Below are 16,055 nucleotides of genomic sequence, written 5' to 3'. Positions count from 1 at the left end.
ATCTTCAGCTTCTTAGCAGACACTTCAATGTGTGTTGTGAACACTGCCAGGTTCCCCCCTCAAAACACTTGTACATGCCAAAATGAGTGTTTCACGGTAGTCCTTTTTGTCACTTAGAAAGGAGAAAGGCATTATTCGTGTTCTTCCTTTAATTTATTAATTTTTTTTTTTTAGAAAAGATTATTTTGCAGGTTAGACCTGAAATTCCAAAGAATTTTAGAGTTGTTTAATGTTTCAAAGCACCGGCATTTTGTGAGATACTTTGCTACTTTTTTTTTTTAAACCATTCACACGGGTATGAGAAGTAAAGAGTGTAAAAAAACACAGAAAAAAAACCAAAAAAAAAAATCAAAGAACTTGAATTTGGAAATCCTCTTACGTTTCACCAAGTTTCTGAACTGCTTCAAGACAGGGGGCAGGGCAGAGAGGCAATTCTTCTGGCTGAGCTGAGGAAAGTGGAATGGCTTTGTGCCCTGACTGAGAAAGTCAAGGCTGAGAGGCAGCCGGCCCAGCTCCTGCCTGTCTGGCCAACCCACAGGAAAGCAAGACATAATTGCTTAGCCCCAGTTATCAAGGAAAATGTTTCACAGTTACATGCTCCTCTCCACATCCATTTCTTGTAATCTGCTACCTACAGTTACCCTCCCCCTTTGCCCCCCCTGCCCACCACCTCCCACCTCTACCCATCCCCCCCTCAATCACCCCCCAAAATGGCAAGAGCTCTCCTCAAATGTCAGAGTCCTGAGTGCATATATCCCAGCCCTATTTGAGTTTGTCTCTTCTCACTCATCTTCCCACTACTTTTCTTGTCCACACCAGAGATGGTCCCTGCCCCAGGCCCCCTTAATCAAAGCTGTTCAGATTCTTGGCCCTGCTTTAGGTCAACACACACACAATTCTCAGCCAACTAGCAGTATCCTCAGAAGTGCCGGTGCCCACTGTTTTGTTTTATTTTGCGGAAATAAATTGCTTCAACTATATGGAATAAATCCATAGATGTAAATACTTTTCCTCTCAATACAAGAATTTTATCTTATTTTCTTTTGCAAGGGTATTAGGGGTGGGGAAGGAAAGGGAGGGCTTAGACTTTGGGTCAAATGTTCCATTTTCTTAGAAACATTTTTATACTCGTTATGTATGTTAATAGGGCAATAAATCTGCTCTGACTTGCAGGATCATTGGTAAGCATTGACTAATTATTTGTTTTTAATACAAATGCTGAGCAGTGAATTACAGAAAGCCCAGGAAAATGGTTGAGGGAGTAGACTTTTACCATCAGCAATGAAACGCTGAACAGAGTTGTATTCACAAGGTCATATTTTCTGTTTCTGTGTTAGTCTTGATTTTCTTTTTGTGGTATGTTCTGCATTTATTACATAATCATTGTGGGCTCATTTTAGATTTGCCGTCTGAACCAAGTGACAAGTATTTTTTAACAAAATAAACTTTAAAACATTGTCTTCCACTTGCTTCGGTAGTTTTCATATCTCCCTGTGTTCCTTGTCCCTTCAGAAGGCAGCCCATGTGTCACTCAGACCTGTCCCCCCTCCCTTCTATTTTCAGTACACCTTTGACCTTCACTATTGTTTGAGTGTGACTCAGTTTCCCTGTTCAAGTTAGCTTGATGGTTTATTATGTAAGGAGGGTGCCTAAGACAATCATCAGGTAAACAAAAAAATTAAAAATAAAATTTTAAAAAGATCTGTAGAGTAGAAAATCTTCCAAGAGCAGAGGGAGTTCTTCCTTAGCAATGAAAAAAAAAAAAAAACAAAAAAAACCCCCCAAAAAAGGTAAATACATAATTAAATAATTAATTTAAAAACCTAACCATGAGGGGCTTAGAAGATTTTTTGATAAAAGACAAATGTTGTTGTCATTTTCTTCTTCAATTAGAAAGCAGTGGTAGTTTCTACGTTGCATCTGCATTTCAGACTAAATGATTATTGTACCCAGTTATGGTTGTTCGCTAATATTTTGTCTCTCTCTCTCTCTCTCTGTCTAATGCTTCTTCTGTATTTTTGTGTGTAGCAACAAAAAGTGTAATGCATTAGGCATTATTCTGGTTTGTTTATGAGTATCTCCTGTACTGCATTAAGGTTTCTTTCATTTTTTTAAGCTTCGCTACTGTTCTCACTTTATGCCGTGCAATATCATCTGCTGTGTTTGCTAAGCAAAAAAAGAAAAAAAGAAAAAAAAGCAAGTGATGATGCCATCATGCTTTTCAGTGTTAAAATGTTTCAGCATTTATGTAGTCACCAAAATGTAGTAAAATAAAATGTTGGATTTTCCAGCACTTTAAATTTAGACAATTCTTGCCTTCTTTTGTTCTTATTCTCTGCAATTCTCAGCAAGGAGCTCATAGTTTTTCTTTGGAGGAAGGGTGAAACTGAGAGGGTGACGTGCTTGAGAACTAATGCCAGTGTCATGGTTTAAAGAAGGGTTCATTACGAGGGAAAAAAGAAAATGGTATTCTCCAGTGGGGCAGAAGGCTGGTTTTGTTTATTTTGTTCTGTTTTGGTTGGTTTTGTTTTTTTAAAGATTTTATGTTCAGGTAATCTCTACACCCAACCTGGGGTCTGAACTTACAACCCCAAGATCAAGAGTCTCATGCTTTACCGACTGAGCCAGCCAGGAGCCTCAGGGGGCTGTTTTTAAATGGAAGTGGGACATTCTATTTGTAGATGTTAGCCATTTGTATTAACCTGACTGACTTTCAGAAGAAATAAAAATTATTATTAGAGAGAATGACCTTTAAAAGTCCTCATCAGTAAAATACTCTGTGTGTGTGTGTGTGTGTGTGTGTGTGTGTGTGTGGCTCAAGAGCTAGGGGAGGATGGAGAATTAGGATCTTCAATTAGAAAGCAGTGGTAGTCTAGTGATTGATCAAGAGGCCTGGTTCAGGTACAAAAGGAAACTGGGTTTGGAATTCCTGCTATGCTCATTACTAAATTTGCGGGCACATTCTTTAACTTTAATGATTTAACTTTCCTAAATCTCAGTTTCTTCATCTGTAAAATGGGGATAAGTATCTATATATTTTTTAAATGTTTACTTATTTTGAGAGAGAGAGAGAGAGAGAGCAAGAACAGTGGAGGGGCAGCGAAAGAGGGAAAGAGAGAGAATCCCAAGCAGGCTCCATGCTGCCAGGGCAGAGCCCAGTGTGGGGCTTGAACCCACCAATGATGAGATCATGACCTGAGCCAAAACAAGAGTCAGCTACTCAACCAACTGAGCTACCCAGGCACCCTGTGGGCTAAGTATCTATATTACAGGGTTGCTGTGAGGATTAGATATTACAAGTAAGTAAAAGTATGGTATCTGGCATATGACAAATCTTTAATAAATCTTAGCTGTTTTTATTATTGGTAAATATTTTAAAGTGCAGATATTTTTCTAGTTAAAGAAATAATATCTAAGTTAGGCTTTCCATTTTTTCAATATAAAAGCAAGATTGCTTTCTCAGCATATTCCAGCAATTACTTTATATTTTCCAAAGTTAGGAGATATGCAACAAAGATGTACAATAAAATGTGAATAGGGATTTGCCAAGTGGTCCAATGGGTTGACCCTAAAGAGATGTCCAGTTTAATGTCTAACTTCCAGGACACCAGAAAGGAAAAAGCAATTGCCTGTCTGGAAGAAGTTTTTGAAGGGAAAGTGGACTTTGAGAGTCTCCTTGTAGGCATCCCAAACACTGTCTCCTGAAGGCTTCAACTATTAGAGTCTTTAGCGGAGTGGAGCTAGTTTGGGTAGATTTGGAAGGCTCCACAGAGAGAACCTAGAGGGTCTAAGAGTACCTGCAGAAGAAATTATAAATGAAGCCCAGGGGAAGAGAAGTCAAACAAAAATGGAAACCTCCTAGATGGGGTCAGTAGTTCTCTATTTCATTAAGTGCTAAAACTAGCATACATACTGACTGCAGATGGCAAATAAATACCTATAAAATTTAATTGGTTTCAAATCCTTCCAAAGAAGATTTTTCTGGGATGCCTGGGTAGTTCAGGTGGTTAAGCAACCGACTTCGGCTCAGGTCATGATCTCACGGTTTGTGGCTTCGAGGCCTGCATCTGTGCTGACAGCTCAGAGCCTGAAGCCTGCTTCAGATTCTGTCTCCCTCTCTCTCTGCCCCTCCTCTGCTTGCACTCTGTCTCTCTGTCTCTCTCTCTCGAGAATAAATAAAACATTAAAAAAAAAAAAAAGTTTTTCTATTTCCACCCTACTAGGAAGGGTCCTCACCTCCAATGACTACATTCATGAAAACCTGATGCACTCAGTAGGTTTGTTCATGGGCTTAAAGGAGGTGATGGGAGACAATTCACCTTATTCCCTTTTCAGGTGTTTAAAACTTTACTCCCACCACCAACCCTCTAACGTGTTACTACTAAAAGTCTCCACAACCAGGGCATTTACTTCATTCCATTTGAATTTAGTCAAGTTACCATGGTCAGGACCGCACAGTGTTTATTACATCAGCCAGTTCCTTAGAAAACATTAAGCAGGAACATTTTTGCCTTTGGCTTCTTGTTTCAGATTTTTTGTTTTGGGGGAAAAGGGTTAGGTCTCAAAGCCATCTTTCCATATAAACAAGAATTTCAGTAATAGGATGTGACATCTTTTCTTAACCAGCAGTCTAAAAAAACACCCAGGGAATGAACATCAGTAAATTTGCCAAATAAGATGTTCCTCACTCATATCCCCCCATCAACAACAATGGTCACAAGTACCTTCGTGGGAGCTATGGGATCCAGCATCATCTACCAAGGGACCCAGGAGGATTCTTGCCTACCCATACAGGGTAGTAAGTCCCAGCTTGTGGACCCTGCAATGTACCAGGAACTGGCTCTAGCCTCTCTTACCCATGGTCCAGGAACCCCTGGAGAACACTATCTTAGACAATTATCCATGAACAACAAAACTTTTGTGGAAGTCTAGGAGTCCAGCAGAGGTTCCAGAACACCACTGGAGCAACAACAACAACAATAACAACAACAACAAAATGAGTTCGGATGCATTGGAGAGGATAAGAGGAGTGGTTTGACTTTACCCACATCACTCCTCCCCCGAGAGGCCTTCTTAGCCCATGATTTCTCCCACAGTGGAAAGTGAAAGCACATGAGTGAGCACGCAACTTCTATAGCTGTGCAGCACAGGGCCAAAGATGCCCGTTTTTCTCCCACTGCACCTAGAATACTGAATTGTGAGCTCACACATGGGAGACAGAAGGTGGCTGGCACAGTGGCAGATAGAGCTCTCAGGGCACTAAAGAGACACAAATACTAATAACCATGTCATGGACTCCATCAAGAAGCTTACCCATGATCTACTGAGGATCCCTCACCCACAAATCTCCCCAAGTGGCCACAGTCATCTCAGCACTACTCAAGTCTCACCCCTCCACACACACACACACACACACACACACACACACACACATTCTATAGCCAGTTACCTATGTGTGCTCCCAATAGTAGTGAGAGAAAGCTTTGCAGATGGCTAGGGAGCCCTCACAGAAAGCCTGCACCAGTCCAAATCTTTCGTTGAGGGAAAGACCATAAAACTTGAGCTTTAGCACCACCTTTGGGAAAGCAAAAGGGAGGCTATCAGCACTCAGCCTGGTGTGAAGGATCAAAAGAAGGCACACAGCTTAAGAATTCTGCCACAGGAGGCAGCAAGAAGCATGGAGCAGGGATATCCATAGAAGGTCTGAGAAAACCTCAGAATCCCCAGCAGGACTCAAGGAAGATATTTCTCTGTCACACTCATTCAGTAAAGACTGGAGAGGGGCACTACAACTTCAAACATGAAGATAGCAATACAAGACTTAAAGGAAGATGAAAATTTGAGGCAACATGACATCACCAATGTATCACAATACTCCTCCAGTAACCTACCTCAAAGACATGGAGATCTGCAATTTACCCAAGAAAGAATTTTAAACAGCTGTTTTTAGGAAGATCAATGAGCTATAAGAAAACATAGAGGGGTGCCTGGGTGGCTCAGTCAGTTGAGCGTCCAACTTTGGCTCAGGTCATGATCTCGTTGTTCATGAGTTCCAGCCCCACATTGGGCTCTGCTGACAGCTCAGAGCCTGGAGCTTGCTTTGGATTCTGTGTCTCCTGCTCTCTCTGCGCAACACCCCCCCCCCCCCCCGCTTTCACTCTCTCTCTCTCTCAAAAATAAGTGAACATTAAAAAAAGTAAGTATAACTATAATAATTTACTAATGGATACACAATATAAAAAGAAGTAAATTATGACATCAAAAACATAAATACATGGTAGGTAGCAGTTAGCAGTTGGGTCCCACTTTGGCTTTGCTGTCTCTTTGATCCTCAATAAATTTCTCAATCCAGTGTTTCTCAGACTCTGTACACAGATCACCTGGAGTTCTTGTTAAAATGCATAGTCAGATTCAATAAGTCTAAGATGATACCTGAGATTTGGCATTTCCAAAAGGCTTCCAGGTGATGCTGTGATGCTGGTCCAAAGACCACACTTTACAAAGCAAGGACTTAACTTCTCTGAGCCTCAGCTTCCTCTTTTGTAAAATCAGGGATTAAGACTTGGAGGCTCTTCCCATTAGAGCACATTCTGATAACCCCACAGGCAGGGCTGGATCTTCAGAGACACTAAGCACTGAAAAGATTATGATGTACCTCCTTTCACCCACCTCCTCCCTACCATATCCCTAATGTAGAATTCAAACTCAAAATAATACTAAACCTACAGTACGCAAAAAGAAATTAAACACATTTTCTATTTTTCCCATGGTAATTACTTTAATGCTTTTCTTAATAGATCAAACATCATAGTCTTTCCAAAATTTGTTGACACATTTTGAGTGCCCCTGCATGGTTGGTACCTTAAATGTGTGTTTGGTCCACCTAATAGTAACTTATCTAAGCCAAGTCAATCAGCTGGCTCAGAGGATCTCAGGCCATATGCCCAGAACATTCAAAGCACCCAAAGCACTTGCTTATCTGCACATTATCATCCTCTGGGAAGAGCTAAGACCAACCTTGGAGCTATCTAATCATAAGAAAGTGTGGTAGGGTCCCCTCCCTAAGGAAAGAAAAAAAAAAAACACCTCAAGGCAACCTGGCTATAGGTGACAACATCCCTCACAACGATGATGATGACGTTGTAACATGAGACCCCCTTAATCAGGCTACATGTTTGTGTGTTACCATATATAGGAGACAAAGAAGTAGAAAATATATAAAAAACTATGCCACGTGGCATTCAGGGCTCAGTTCTTTGGGTACAACCCAACTGAGCAGTACCAGCAGGAATAAAGTTGCTTCCTGGAAAGAAAAGCCTCAGTGTCACGAGTCTGTGTTAGAATCCTGCTACAAAAGGAATTTTTTGTTTACTTAACTGCAATTCTAACTTATATGCCAAGTACTTTCTATGCAAACATTCGCTTGCCTCCTCTGCCCATGCCTTACTCAAGGATTGCCCCATCTGTTCTCAGTTCCACAGCACCTAGGGTTGCCATATACAGCTATGCCCACCGGAAGGAGGTGGCTGGGGATCCTATAAAAATTCTCCTTCCATCAGGCCAAGGCATTGGCTACACACTGTTATGTTAGATTGCCTCCTTATATAAATGTTCACTATAAAGGGGAAAGAAAGATAATTTAGTCTTTCCTCTAGCATAGTAATTCTCAACTAGGGATGATTTTAGTCCCCATGCAATACTAGCAAACCAAATTCAGCAACACACAAAAAGGATGACATACCATGATTGAGGGGAATCTATCCTAAGAATGCAAGGTTGGTTCAACATGTGAATATGCATTAATTTAACATATCATCTTAATACAATAAGGAACAAAATCCACATGATCATCTTAATAGATGCAGAAAAAAATGTCAAAATTCAACATCTTTTCATGATAAGAACTCTCAACAAACCAGAAATAGAAGGGAACTTCCTCAACCACACAAAACACATCTATGAAAAACTCACAGCCAACATCATACTTAATAACTAAAGACTGACTGCTTTCCTCCTTAGATCAGGGACAAGATGAGGATGTACAGTATCACCACTTCTATTAAAAAATGTACTGAAGGTTCTAGCTTGAGAAATTAGGCAAGAAACAGTAGTAAAATCCATCCAGAATAAAAAAGAAGAAGCAAAACTATATTCACAGATGACACAACCATGTGTATGGAAAATCTTAAGGGATCTATAAAAAAATTATTAGAACTGATGAATGAATTCAGCAAGGTTGCAAGATACAAGGTCATTATACAAAAATAAATTATATTTCTGTACTAATATATTGAATGAATAATCTGATTATGAAATTAAGAACAAATTCCATTTTTATAAACATCAAAAATAATAAAATACTGGGGCGCCTCGGTGGCTCAGTCAATTAAGTGTCTGACTCTTGATTTCAGCTCAGGTCATGATCTCATGGTCATGAGATCAAACCCCACATGGGTCTCCATGCTGGTCGTGGAGCAAGCTAGGATTCTCTCTCTCCCTCTCCCTCTCCCTCTCCCCTGCTCACTCTCTCTCTCTCTCTCTCTCTCTCAAAATAAAATAAAATAAAATAAAATAAAATAGAACAAAATACAATACAATACAATACAATACTTAGGAACAAATTTAACAAAAGAAGTGCCAGACTTGTACATTGAAAACTGCAGTACGTTGTTGAAAAAATTTTGAAGCAATCTAAATAAATTATAATAAGATATACAAATGGAAGATAAAAACAAAAAAGATGCTCAACGTCATTAGTCATTAGGGAAGTGCAAATCAAAACCACAAGGAAATATTACTCTATACCCACTAGGAGGGCTATAATAAAGACAAAAACAGGCATTGGTGAGGATATAGAGAAATTGAAACCCACATTGCTAGTGGGAATGTAAACAGGTGCAGCCACTTTAGAAAACAATTTGGCAGTTCCTCAAAAAGTTGGTCATAGAGTTACCATTTGATCCGACAATTCCACTCACAGGTGTATAACCAAAAGGACTGAAAATATGTTCACACAAAAACATGTACACTGATGTTCATAGCAACATTAGTCATAATAGCCAAAAAAATGGAAACAAGCTAAGTGTTCACTGGATACACGAAATGTGGCATGTCTGTACAATGCACTATTATTCAACTATAAAAAGCAATGAGGAACTGATACATGCTACACTACAGAGGAGCTTCAAAAACATTATGCAAAGTGAAAGAACACAGGTACGAAAGGCCACATGTGTATGATGCTGCAGGGTCAGAAAATGTATCCCTTCTTCTCTTCAAAGTTCTTGGGCTACTCTAATATTTAAATTGATATAAAATGGATTGACAGGAGAAAAACATATTTAATTTCATATGTAGGGGGCCCCAAAGGTATGAGACTCAAGGGCAAACCAGTTGTGGCTTGTATGCCTGCCTGAGCAAAGGAATAGGATATGGACCTGGGGCTTCGAAGGGGAGGTGGGTAATTCATAGAGCAGGTATTCAGTAACCATATATTTACTCTGACATACAGATACGTCTTTCAGATAAAAAGAGCTATCTGAGGTAATAGCCCTCTTTCTGGGCAGGCCCCCTGTCTAAATTCTTTTAGGTAGTTAAGGGAGAGGTAAAAGTTTTTCTTGAGTCTGCAACATTTTGATTGACTGCAGCTCAAAATAATCCACATGCCAAAGTGGCACAATTTGGGGTGTCTGCTACCCTTCAATTCCATTTGTATGAAATGTTCAGAAAGGCAAGTCCTTAAAAAAAAAAAAAAAAAGTAGATATTAGTGGTTTCCAGGGACTGAGGGAAAGGAAATGGGGAGTAAGTGCTAACAGATTCCTTTTGGGAGTGATGAAAATGTTCTTGAATTAGATAGTAGTGATGGTTGCACAATCTCATGAATATACTAAAAAACACTGGGTTGTACACTTTAGAAGCATGAATTTTATGGTATGTGAATTATATCTCAATACCATTGTTATTTTTTAAATGATGGTACCTGCTGAAGGGCACAGGAACAGACTTAAAAGAGCTCCCAAAGGCCTAAGCTTGGACAGTATGAACAACAAAATAAAAAACGATAGCATTGGATTCTAACCCATAGAATAAAATAAATATCCATGAGTACACACTAATATAAAGGAAAGAAAGAAAGAAAGAAAGAAAGAAAGAAAGAAAAAGAAAAGGAAGGAAGGAAGGGACAAAGGGAGAAAGGAAGGGGAGAGACAGCCCTTCCTTACAGCAGAATTCCAATTTCAAAATGTAGGAGAAATGGAAATAATCACCACTAGGCAAACAACAGAGTAATATTTGCTGTAAGTGACACCCATTGATGAACGCTAATATCACTAGTTGGAAGTATGATAAACAGGACGTGTGCAAAATCTCAAGGTGTCTCCCATAAGATACCCATCAATTTAAAAGAGGAAAATAATAACTTTACCGCAGAGAAGCCTGACAGGCCCCTCCTTAAGTAAGAGGTCAAAGCTAGCATCACTGGGGGCACCTGGCTGGCTCAGTCAGTAGAGCACGTGACCCTGGATCTTGGGGTTGTGAGTTCAAGTCCCATGTTAAGTGCAGAGATTTCTTTAAAAAAATAACATCTTAAAAAAAAAAGTTAACATCACTATTTGTTAAGTCATATCAACATCATGTTTCCCCTTATTTGATGCACTGACAAAAATGTATTTCTTCAATCTAATCATGTGAAAGTATCAAACAAACCGAGGGACATTATACAACATAGCTGACCAGTACTCTTCAAAAGCGTTAAGGTCAAGAAAGACTGAGGACCTGTCACCATTGAAGGAGACTAAGGAGAAATGACATGAGCTCCTGAATTGGATCAAGAAAAAGAACATTCGAAAGTCAGATTAGGTCCCTAGTATAGTTAAAAGTATTATGTCAGTGTTAATTCTCTGGTTTCAATAATGGCACTATGGTCATGTAGACTTAAAATTAAAGGAAACTGGGTAAAGGGTTAATGGAACTCTCTGTACTATTTTACAACTTTCCTGTAAATCTCAAATTACTTCAACATAAAAGGTCTAAAAACTTTTATTTAAACCCCTATTTCTAGAGTTACTTTTCTCTGAAAGTCAGTTATGGATTCCGTCTCTGCTTTATAGGTTGCTGACAGAATAATATGAAAAGCCGCAACCCAGTGACATCACAGAGCATGGTCTTGGAAACATCAGGTTTTAACATTTTCCCTGCCACATCGCCTTACTTATATACATTTTGGCCAGCAGATGGCAGCACTCAACCAAGGTTATTTTCAGCAAAACTCCAGACAAAACCTGAGATTGCAAAGAGGGGAGGTAAAACAATGAGACATCCTCAACCCAGGAGTTGAAGGTGACAATGTCATTATATGATGTACAGTCACTATAGGGAGATGCCATTTTTATTGGCACTTAAGTGATGAGGCAGGAAGGAAAGAACTTGTAAACAGTGAGGTAAGGCTTGGAGGCAAAATTATCTACCCCACCCTATCCCCACCCTGCCCCCACACCCAGCCTGGGGCATCAAAGAGCCCTGGGCACTGCGTCCACTGGGTGCTAATGCCACGCTGTTGAAATTATAACAAAGGATGGCTTGCAAATATTTTTTAAGCTTTCAAAGAATGAATTACAAGGAAATGATAAATTATTAATATTATAAGACGTTTAATCATTTTTAAATACAACTAATAGCATTTTTTTTTTAACTGTAGACTTGGAAGAAACTCCACTTGGTTCTCTCTCTCCTCTCCCCTGTCTTCTCCCCCAAAGCCCAGAACTGCTCCCATGAAAGTCTGATACCCGACCCCCTTATCTCAGCCATCTTTACTAGTTGCTGAGCCCCAGGGCAGGCCAGAGACTGGTTTAAAACACCACAGCTAGCAGGTGCCAGAGCTAGGACTTAAAGACAAGAATTTGGATAAGCCCAGTCCTTCCACTGGAACGGAAACTGGTTCTGAGCTCATGCCATTTATTTGCAAAATGAGTGGGCTCAAAGGTAACAGGGACCTGGGCACCAAGGATTCCCTGATGAAGGTGAGTTGTGCTAAGCCAAACCCTTCCCTCAATGGTTCAGACATATAAAATATGTATTGTAATGTTTTCTAGTCTGATTTTCCTAGACTGAGGATTTTTGTTCCTCATTCCACTACCCCACCCACCTAACCTTTTCTTTCTCCCATTGAAGTAGGAGGGAGGATAATGGTTGTGAAATGTAAAACCCAAAGCTTCTGACCAGAGCTTCCTGCTTCTTCTGAAGCTTCTCCCAGAGTGACCTCAATCACTAGGCTTGAAACCAAACAAACAAAAAAAGAAATCTATTTAAAGATATCCTTTCTACCACTTCTAATCCATAGCCTACTGCTAATGGACAGACGGGCATTGTGGTGTCTGCTCAGAGTCCCCCAGCAATATGAAAATACCCAGTTAACACTTACTGCCTGGCATCCTCAGACATCCTTTCCCCCTCCAGCCCTCCCAGCCCGTTCAGCAAAGCAGCAGATTGGATGTGTAGAAAGACATGGCCTTCAGAATCAGCCAGACTCAGCGGGGCTCCCTGGGGCCTAGGCTTGAGAAATACTAAGACTGACAGAGATGGGGTTAAAGGATCCCAACAGGAGCTGTTCCTGAGTTTCTGGTACAGGCCCAGGTTGGGGGTCACTGCAGGCACCAGCCAGCCCAGGGGCCCACCTAACTTGTTTCTGTCTTCCCTTCCAACCCAGAATCCTTGCAGTTCATTTTGACCCACAATATCCCGAGACAGACCTTTTGTATTGCTTTGGAGCCTCTTCCCACATCTGCAGCTGAATGTGACAGGATGTGGGTAAGAGGACTTAGATACTGCGATGCAGGAATCCCTGGCTTTACATAACACAAGCTCTGCTCTGCTGACGGTGCAAAACTCAATACAAGAAAGAAGCAACTCAAGAAAGACAGGCATGGCTGTGAACATTTTGATTTGTTGTAATTTCCTCCCCACACCTCACCCCCACGTGTCAGTGATAACACTTGGCTTTAACCAGAAGGAAAAGAAAAATGAAGCACAGTCCTGTACCCTACTCTGATCTGGTAGCCTTCATTTTAAGAACTCAATCAAAGTCTGGTGGTGGAAGGAGGGGGATGAGTTGAGGGGATGGTGACGACACAGTTTGTTTTTTAACTTCAGTATACATCTTTTTAAAACAAGAACATTTTTCATTTCATTGTCTGCCCCACTGTCCCAGCCATGGCAGGGGAGCTCTGTGAGGGTCTCAGGGGCCTAGAGGCCTGGGGGGCTTGGACCCAACGCTGCACCAGACTAGGGGGTAGGGCCTGGCCCAGCTGAGGTCTCCTGTTTGAAAGGAGAAAGTGGGTGCTAGGGTGTGCTAGGAAGTGTCTGGGCTGTGGCTCCTGGGTTGACCCAACCCATCCCAATGCTCCCATCTGCCTCTTGGATGCTCTCTCTCTCTCTCTCTTTTTCTGTTGATGCTTTGCATTTCTCTCTCCAGTTCTTTGCCTAGCTTTGGCTCTCTCTCCTCTGGCTCTGTGCCTTTCTTCTTACTGATTCTGCTGATCTGGGTCCTGGTCGTTTCTCCCTGGGGCTGACCCATCTGCTTCACTCCTCTGTGTCCCTGGTTCCTTTGGACCCCACACTGCTGATCCTGCAGAATGTGTCCCACAAGACCCCGCTGCCCTAGGGCATCCGGGCCAGCAATGTGATGAGGATTCGTAGCGTCATTCCTGTCAAGGCTGGCAGGTTTTATGTGAGCCTGCTGTTTAGCCAGGTGCAGGGTGGTGCCTCTGCCTTGCATTTCAACCCCCGGGCTGGATGAGTCTGTAGTGGTCTTCAACACCCTGGTGCAGGGCACCTGGGGCTGAGAGGGGAGTGGCGCAGGCATTCACTTCCTGTACGAGACAGCCTTTCCGCGTGCTCCTCACCAACGCGGAATAAGGGCTCAAGGTGGTGGTCAGCGATCCTGGGTGCCACCACTTCCGCTACCAGATACGCCCTCGAGTGCGTGCTTCTTGGAGGTGGATGGGGACCTGCTGCTGTAATAGGGGAAGCTCTGAGCCAGCCTTGGAGGGTGCACCGCGACGTTGGGTAGCAAATAAAGTTCAGCCCATTAACAAAGTAAGTAAATAAAAAAAGAACGTTTTTTATAGTCAAAATAACATTTTCACATTGAACCAAATTAAATTATATAAATATATGCCTTAATGTATAATTCCCAGTTAGAATTCTAATTTCTCAAATTGTCCTTAAAAATGTCCTTTATAGTTGTTCATCTTTTTTTTTTTTTTTTTTTTTAATTTTTTTTTTTTCAACGTTTTATTTATTTTTGGGACAGAGAGAGACAGAGCATGAACGGGGGAGGGGCAGAGAGAGAGGGAGACACAGAATCGGAAACAGGCTCCAGGCTCTGAGCCATCAGCCCAGAGCCTGACGCGGGGCTCAAACTCACGGACCGCGAGATCGTGACCTGGCTGAGGTCGGACGCTTAACCGACTGCGCCACCCAGGCGCCCCTATAGTTGTTCATCTTAAGTAGGTTCCAGGGGTGCCTGGCTGGCTCAGTCAGAAGAGCATGCAGCTCTTGATCTGGAGGTTGTAAGTTTGAGCGGTGTAAAATTACTTAAAAGAAAATTTTTCTAAAAAATAAAGAAAGAAGAGGGCGCCTGGGTGGCTCAGCTGAATAAGCGTGGGACTTCGGCCCAGGTGATGATCTCCTGGTTGGTGAGTTCGAGCCCCATATTGGGCTCTGCACTTTCAGTGCAGAGTCTTCTTGGGCTTCTACACCCCCTCCCGTCTCTGCTCTTTCTGCACATGCTCTCTCTTTCTCTCAAAATAAATAAACTTTAAATAAATAAATGAATAAATAAACAAACAATTAGTAGGCTCCAATAGCGGGACCACACATTGCACTTGTTTATTTCCCTATTGTCTCTTAATCTACAACATTCCCTTTTTTAATGCTTCTGACTTGGAGACTTGTGATCAGTTGATCTGGAAAATGCCTGCCTCCAGGGTGTGTTTGATGACTTCTTCCAGATGTGGCTTAGCTTGTTGCTTTATCCGTGAAGTCTCCTATAACCCGGAAGTTAGATCTAAAACAGAGATTCCGGGGGCGCCTGGGTGGCGCAGTCGGTTAAGCATCCGACTTCAGCCAGGTCACGATCTCGCGGTCCGTGAGTTCGAGCCCCGCGTCGGGCTCTGGGCTGATGGCTCGGAGCCTGGAGCCTGTTTCCGATTCTGTGTCTCCCTCTCTCTCTGCCCCTCCCCCGTTCATGCTCTGTCTCTCTCTGTCCCAAAAATAAATAAAAAACGTTGAAAAATAAAACAGAGATTCGGGTTAACTTTTTTTTTTTTTTTTAATTTTAGAGAGATCAAGAGCACAAGCTAGGGAGAAAGGCAGAGGGAGGGAGAGAGAGAGAGAGAGAGAGAGAGAGAGAGAGAGAGAGAGGAGAGAATCTTAAGCAGGCTCCACACTCAGCATGCAGTTTGACAAAGGGTTCAATTCAGGACCTTAGGTTCATGACCTGAGCTGAAATCAAGAGTCGGTCACTCAACTGACTGAGCCACTTAAGCACCCCTGGGTTAAATGTTTTTAAAGAGCCAGCATTCTAAGAGGCACCTGGCTGGCTCAATCAGTAGAGCATGCGACTGTTGATCTCAGGGTTGTAAGTTTGAGCCCCATGTTGGGTACAGAGATCTCCTAAAAATAAAATATTTTCTTCTTAAAGTGTCAGAATTCTAAGTATGTTTTTATAAAAGGGAGAAAGTGTCTCACAGAAAGACTGAATGACATAAATGACGATTGTATAAAGTATCATTCACGTATCAACTGGTACTGCTCAATTAGACTGCATTTATCTTAGTCCCATGAAACACAAAACCTACTTACTTATTCGTTATATGGATCAGAGTCTACTTATAATTCTACCTTTGGAATCTCATAAGTCACAAATATATGCTCTGATATGGCTTGGAAGAAACCCACATAAAAGAAATTAGAATATTTAAATCTTTTACAGGAAACACCTGTTTTTTTCTTGGGAGCCTGATCTGTTTACATTTTCTGATTCACAGCCCTGTTC

At 41.5% G+C, this 16,055-nt stretch overlaps 1 long non-coding RNA gene across 1 annotated transcript; it reads left to right on the top strand.

Annotated features, from left to right (window-relative positions):
- The first annotated feature begins 11,168 nt into the window (after positions 1-11,168).
- Positions 11,169-13,040, top strand: LOC147580228 (uncharacterized). The gene is made up of 3 exons (XR_015251906.1): positions 11,169-11,439; positions 11,697-12,018; positions 12,705-13,040. It is a non-coding gene; the product is annotated as an uncharacterized LOC147580228 (long non-coding RNA).
- Positions 13,041-16,055: the final 3,015 nt, after the last annotated feature.

Source organism: Puma concolor, chromosome B3, assembly GCF_028749965.1.
Source record: "Puma concolor isolate L17-30 chromosome B3, mPumCon1.1.hap2, whole genome shotgun sequence".
NCBI lineage: Eukaryota > Metazoa > Chordata > Mammalia > Carnivora > Felidae > Puma > Puma concolor.
The sequence above is the reverse complement of the archived record's forward strand: the minus strand, read 5'-3'. Positions and strand labels throughout refer to the sequence as shown.